The 6,000-nt window shown below is 46.0% G+C and overlaps 1 pseudogene; it reads left to right on the top strand.

Annotated features, from left to right (window-relative positions):
* Positions 1-1,446: 1,446 nt before the first annotated feature.
* On the top strand, positions 1,447-1,579 carry LOC115062529 (annotated as a pseudogene).
* Positions 1,580-6,000: the final 4,421 nt, after the last annotated feature.

Genomic DNA, 6,000 nt, shown 5'->3' with positions numbered 1-6,000 from the left:
GTTAGGAAGATTTACTCTCCTTCACAAGCAAGGTCACAACCTGAGGTTGTCATAGAAGCCAGTTTCTACCCTGGCTGCTCTCCTGGAGCAGCGGATTGGCTAGTAGGCAGACGGCTCTGCCTGGCAGCAGGGATTTGATAGGCAAGGCGTGCAGGAAGAACCAAAGGGGAAGAGCAGCTCTGCTAAGCCTGTTGCCTTCTGCTTACAAAAATTTATAGGTCTATTTATAACCTGTCTTGCTCCACAAAGGTTTTCAGGCAGCTGCCTTCCTTGTTGAAAAATCCTTGATGCCAAAACTTGGCATCTGACACCAAGGACTTCCTGGTCCAGAGCAGGGGGCCAAGCCTTTGTTTGTGTGGCCTCGACCAAGCACATCATGGGTGCCCTAGGTGTGAAGGGTAGCTGTCCATCTTCCTGGCCCTCCTTCCTGCCTTCCTGTCTTCACAGGTGATAGAGTCAGCATCTTGTCTGCCCTTGTTTTCCATGGTACAACCTGATAACTCCTGGTTTGCATCTTTTCCATCTGGGTTAACTAAGTAAGATCCATTAGGGCAAAAACCCAAAGCCCAGTTTGAGGACTGATTGTCAGAGCTCTGTACATAAAGGGAATTCTCTGCTTTTTCTCAGTCATCGCTTCCTCGGAGGCAAATACCGACTGCTCCGTAATTGGTTGGGTTCATACTTGGAGTCAGTTCGGATTTTGAGGGGTCCTTAAGTTAGTTACATCCTCAATGTGCTTAGAAGAGATGCAGCTTCATAGTAAATGCCCAATAACCATTACCTTAAATAAACAAAATATACACCAGTGGCATGGGTTGATATGAGAGCCTCTTAGGAAGCTATTGATCTAACTAGGATTATCCCCTTGCAGGGATAATTGATCACTATTAGCCTGAACCCTAAATTCTTGTCTTGTTTTTCCTTTTTTTTTTTTTTTTTTAACTTATCTTCTTAGTCTAGAGCTGAGTTCAACAATTAAGTTTTTTTTTTTTTTTTTTTTTGGCTTCAGCTATTTCAGAGTGAGAGGTTCTAGTTTTAACAAATCTCCCCACAGGAGGCTCAGCGAGAGGCTCAGTGACATCCAGAGTTACTGACACATGGAGACAGCCACATGCTCTGACCCTGGTTGAGCACCCCTGTAAAGGGCTGCCATATTGCATCCCCCAGTCCTTGCTCCTTGGACTTCAGCCATGGGGTGTTCTGAAACATGCTCTGCCCCCACATGACCTCCCTGTCACGGCTCTGTCTGTTGCTGCCTACCCCTGCCCTTGCTTCTCGTACAGGATGTTCTCTTTTGGAATCTGACTAACCATGACAAAAATTGACAGGAAACAGCCAAGAGCAAAGGATAGACATGATGCTTCTAAAGAAGAAGAGAAACTTAGCTTACCAAGTATCAAGACTGAAACTTAGCTTACTAAGTATCAAGACTCATTCATTATTAGTAGCGTTTGGGTGGATTTTCTTTTTGTTGAGCTGGTGGACAAAGACTTAAAAGGCAAGTGCTAAACAAACACTCATTTGTAACCCAGAATCCATTGTTCTGTTTGCTTTTTTAGTAGAGACAAGAAGGAGTCCAAGAAAAGAATGCATTCAGCAATAGAAACGATAACTTTGTTATTAGTACAGGGTTAAAGAAGCACACAATAGAACAGAAGGGAGAGGCGGAACAGAGCACCCTTGCACACATATGGCAGAGGAGACACTAGAGGTGGCTACAGGGGGTGGTGGCTATAGGAGGCGGTGGCTATAGGGGTGGTGGCTATATGGGGTAGTGGCTCTAGGGGGCGGTGACTTTAGGAGACAGTGGCTTATATGGGATAGTAAACTTTCAATGAGTGGTCCTGGAAAGCTAGTTTTCTTAAACACAGAAAAAAATAAAATGGATCTTTACAAAGAAGAAAGAGAGTAAGAAAGCATAAAAGATACAGATATAGCTGTAGAGACGGAGACAGAGGTAGAGGTGATATGGCATATTTTAAGCATTTTTTAAACCTACATTATTTATCTATTTATCTATTTATCTATCCCTTTGTTGCCAAGTATGTGACATGTGGCATGTACAGAGAGCTGTAAGGACAATTTGAGGAAGCCATTGGGGTCTCATGTTGTCAGACTGGTGACAAGCTCCTTTGCCTGCAGAACCCCCTCACTGCCCACAAGAAATGTTTACTAAGTGGGTGCTATAAGACTATACTATACTATCCACAAGCCACACACACACACAAAACAGTTCGGAAGGGATAAAATGGTATTATTCTCATACATAAATATGTATGCTACAAAAACACTCATGGGAATAAAATGTCATCAAAATAACTGGGGGGGGGGGAGTCTGAGAAACACTAAAAGGTTGAAGGGCTGAGAGTGTAGCATGCCTGAGGCCATTCCTTGCCAGGTGTCTTAGTCACTGCCCTAGTGCCATGAAGAGGCACACCATGACCACAGTGGCTCTTATACAACAGAGCACTTGACTGAGCTTGCTTACAGTTCCAGAGGTTTAGTCCACTGTCATCATGACAGAGAGTATGGTGACTCAGCACTGCAGCTGAGAGGCACATCCTGATCTGCAAGCAGAGAGTGTCTGGGCCTGAGCCTGGCATGGGCTATGAAACCTCAAAGCCCACTCTCAGTTCCCCCAAGGCCACACCTCTTGATCCTTTCAAACAAGTCCAGTCCCTGGCGACTAATCGTTCAAATATATGGTCCTGTGGGGCCATTCTAGTTCAAAGACCATAGACATTAAAGGGCAAAGGAGACATCACCCATTTCAATGCTATAATTACCTCTGAGGGAAGCAAGGGTGAGGGTTGAGACAAGGGAGGTAGCCATGCACCCATTGCTTACCATTAAAGTTTTCTGTCCCTTCAGCTGGGTGGAAGATGGGTCCAAAGGTGTTTATTTCCTTCAGTAATATGCATGGTAAGTGTATTCTTGTGTGCAGATATAATCCATTTCATAGGGTATTATTTTAAATTGTCAAGGTAGTAACTGAAAAGCTGAAGTAAAAGGAAAAGAGTACTTCCTGGACCAAGGTCTGGGAGGATGATCTGGGAGGATAGTCAGGAGGATGATCTGGGAGGAGGGTCAGGAGGATGGTTCTGGAGGATGGTCTGGGAGGATGATCTGGGAGGATGATCTGGGAGGATGATCTGAGAGGATGATCTGGGAGGATGGTTTGGGAGGATGATCTGGGAGGATGGTCTGGGAGGATGATCTGAGAGGATGGTCTGGGAGGATGATCTGGAGGACTGGGAGGATGGTCTGGGAGGATGGTCTGGGAGGATGATCTGAGAGGATGATCTGGGAGGATGGTCTGGGAGGAAGGGCTGGGAGGATGGTCTGGAGGATGGTCTGGGAGGAAGTGCTGGGAGGATGGTCTGGAGGAAGGGCTGGGAGGATGGGTTGGGAGGATGATCTGGGAGGATGGTCAGGAGGATGGATGGGAGGATGGGCTTGGAGGAGCCATGCCACTCCCTCACCTCTGCTGCTTGGCTGCATTTTCACACCTGCTGCTCACCTGAACATTAAGGCAACAATGTCCAGTTGCCCAGTTAGTTATGATTAAATAAATTGTACATAGTCTGTGGAGGGAAGTGTTCCACCAACCAAGGCCTAGCAAATATTTTCTCCTCTTCCCTATCTTACACATTTAATTCTGTGCCTTATGGTTTATGCAATTCCAATTCCCTGTGTTTTGATCTCCTTTGTGTCTCTGACTCTAACTTCAACCGTCTGAGTCCTAAATAAAAACCTGGGCTGTGTTCTTCCACAAGTCAAGCTGCCTGGCTCAGGCCAAGAGCTTCCAGAATGCTCAGCTCCCGATGAGCATAGTCCCTTGTAAACTATTGTTAATAAAAATAGAAATTAAGTTACTATCATCCAATACATTGAATACACTAGCCCTACCTTGTCAAGGATCCCTGGAGGATGCCCAGGGCCACAGATAGAACTAAGACCTGTAAATACGGCTTTTCCCAACATATACATGTCTATGGTAAAGCTTAATCAGTTAGATACAATAACCTATTAATAGCAAGAAATAGAACTAAAATAACACAATTATACTCTAATATAAGCTAAAAAAATATTTACTTCCGAAATTCGTCCTTTAGCCTTTTCAGATTACAGCTGACAGTTGGTAACTCAAGTGCAGGAACAAAAGCCCCAGGCAAAGAGAACTGGTGTGACTGAAAAAGTCACCTGGAACCATGATCACTGCTGAAGGCCCCCCTCCCCATCTCAGAAAGTAAAGTACAAAGTGAAATGAAGCACACCTGCCTTCGAGCCTGCAGGCTGTGGCAGTGCATGCCCCTAGCCCGAGAACTCAGAAGGCTGAGGCAGGTACACCAAGACCAGCCTAGGCTGCACAGTACCTCCCTGTCTTAAATAATAACTTAAATAAATAAATAAGCTGAGTTGGACAGACATGCGTGTCCTTAACTGTCCCAGCATTGTTTCAGCCCGTGAGTTAGCTCCTCAGTCATTTTCTTGCATTATTTCTGTACGACGGAGCAAGAACACAGTCCCCCTGGAAGCCCAAGGTCAGAGAGCTTGCAGCAGACATGTTGCCAGGACGACTGTGTTTCTGAGCACAGTGCCAAGCTGCACACTGCCCTCTAAGTTTTGTTGAATTGCACAGAGCTGCTTGGCTGGCTACCGGAGGAGGAGGCTTGGAATGGGAACAAAGTGTAAGCGGTGGGATGGAGGGTGCCAAAGAAAAGTTGACCTGAGCTGTAACCAGTCCATAGTGGTTCTTGGTACGAAGATCAGGAACAAGGCATGGCTTCAGACATAAAAGCTCTCAGTCAACCTCACCTGTGTGCCTAGGATGGGATCCCTCAGAAAAGGAGGGGACCTCTGAGGGTGAAGACAGCAGGTTTTTAGCAGTCCTCATTACCCCATCTTCCCTGGACTCTCTTTTGCCTGGTCTGTGTTGCGAGGTCAGAATCTAGTTCACAGCTATTTACAAATCTTAGCCTAGCTATTTACAAATCTTAGCCTGTCCCTCCAATGATGGTAGTGCTCTTGGAATTAGAATTGTGAATGTAATTTTCTAGGACTGGTGAAAAACTTTACAAATCCCTAGTATTACATACACTGTGTGTGTGTGTGTGTGTGTGTGTGTGTGTGTGTGTGTGTGTGTGTATGTGTTTGTATGTGTGTGTGTGTATAAGTATGCATATATGTTTGCATGCATTCAGAGATCTTCGACTTTCTAAGCCAGGCAAGCACACATCGCACAGGAATTGAAGTAAGGCAATGCCCTCCCAGTTTATGGTTCCTATAATTTTTCACTGCTGCCCAGCTCGAAATAAAATTAAGATTGCCCAAGGAGCTGACTGATTAAGGAGAGAAAGAGGATGGAGAATCCGTTTGACAGCAAACAGTGCCAATGAGGTGAATTCCCTGAAGCTGAGAGCGAGGCTCTGTCTCCAGTGAGGGAAGTGACTGTAGGTTGGCTGCACGGTTGTGTAGAACCATAGAATAGCTCATGTCATTGGCCACAGAGAAGGGTTTCCATTCTGAAAGTCATTCCTGTTCTGAAAGGGAGGATGGGGCTCTTGTTTCCTCTTGGTAGCTCCAAGACCTGTTCATACTTTCCAAAATACAGTCCAGCACCTACCCCCACCATGGAGAATGTGGGGTGACTTTGCCAGGACCCCAGTGCTATTAGAGAATAGCTTAACCATGCTTCTCTCGGGGAAAATGCTCTAGCCTCGCAGTTCCCATCTCTGGCCAGTCATCTTCGATGGGGAGGCGCCCTAGCTTAAGGTGGATGGAATGTCTTTGTGGGGGTTACAGTCAGATGTGGAGAGGCTGCGGTTGTTGAGCCAAGGTATATCTGGCAAGATGAAGCCTGGGGATAATGGTGTTTCCGCCGGCAGGGGAAGGGAGAGCTGCCATAGGGACCTAACCCAAGCTTTCTGGACCGGGAATCTGCATCCACAGCTTCCTTAGCCTGGCTCTTTACTTAGCCACAAGGATCTGAGCACAGGT

Source organism: Mus pahari, chromosome 18 (genome assembly GCF_900095145.1).
Source record: "Mus pahari chromosome 18, PAHARI_EIJ_v1.1, whole genome shotgun sequence".
NCBI classification, from domain to species: Eukaryota; Metazoa; Chordata; class Mammalia; order Rodentia; family Muridae; genus Mus; species Mus pahari.
The sequence above is the reverse complement of the archived record's forward strand: the minus strand, read 5'-3'. Positions and strand labels throughout refer to the sequence as shown.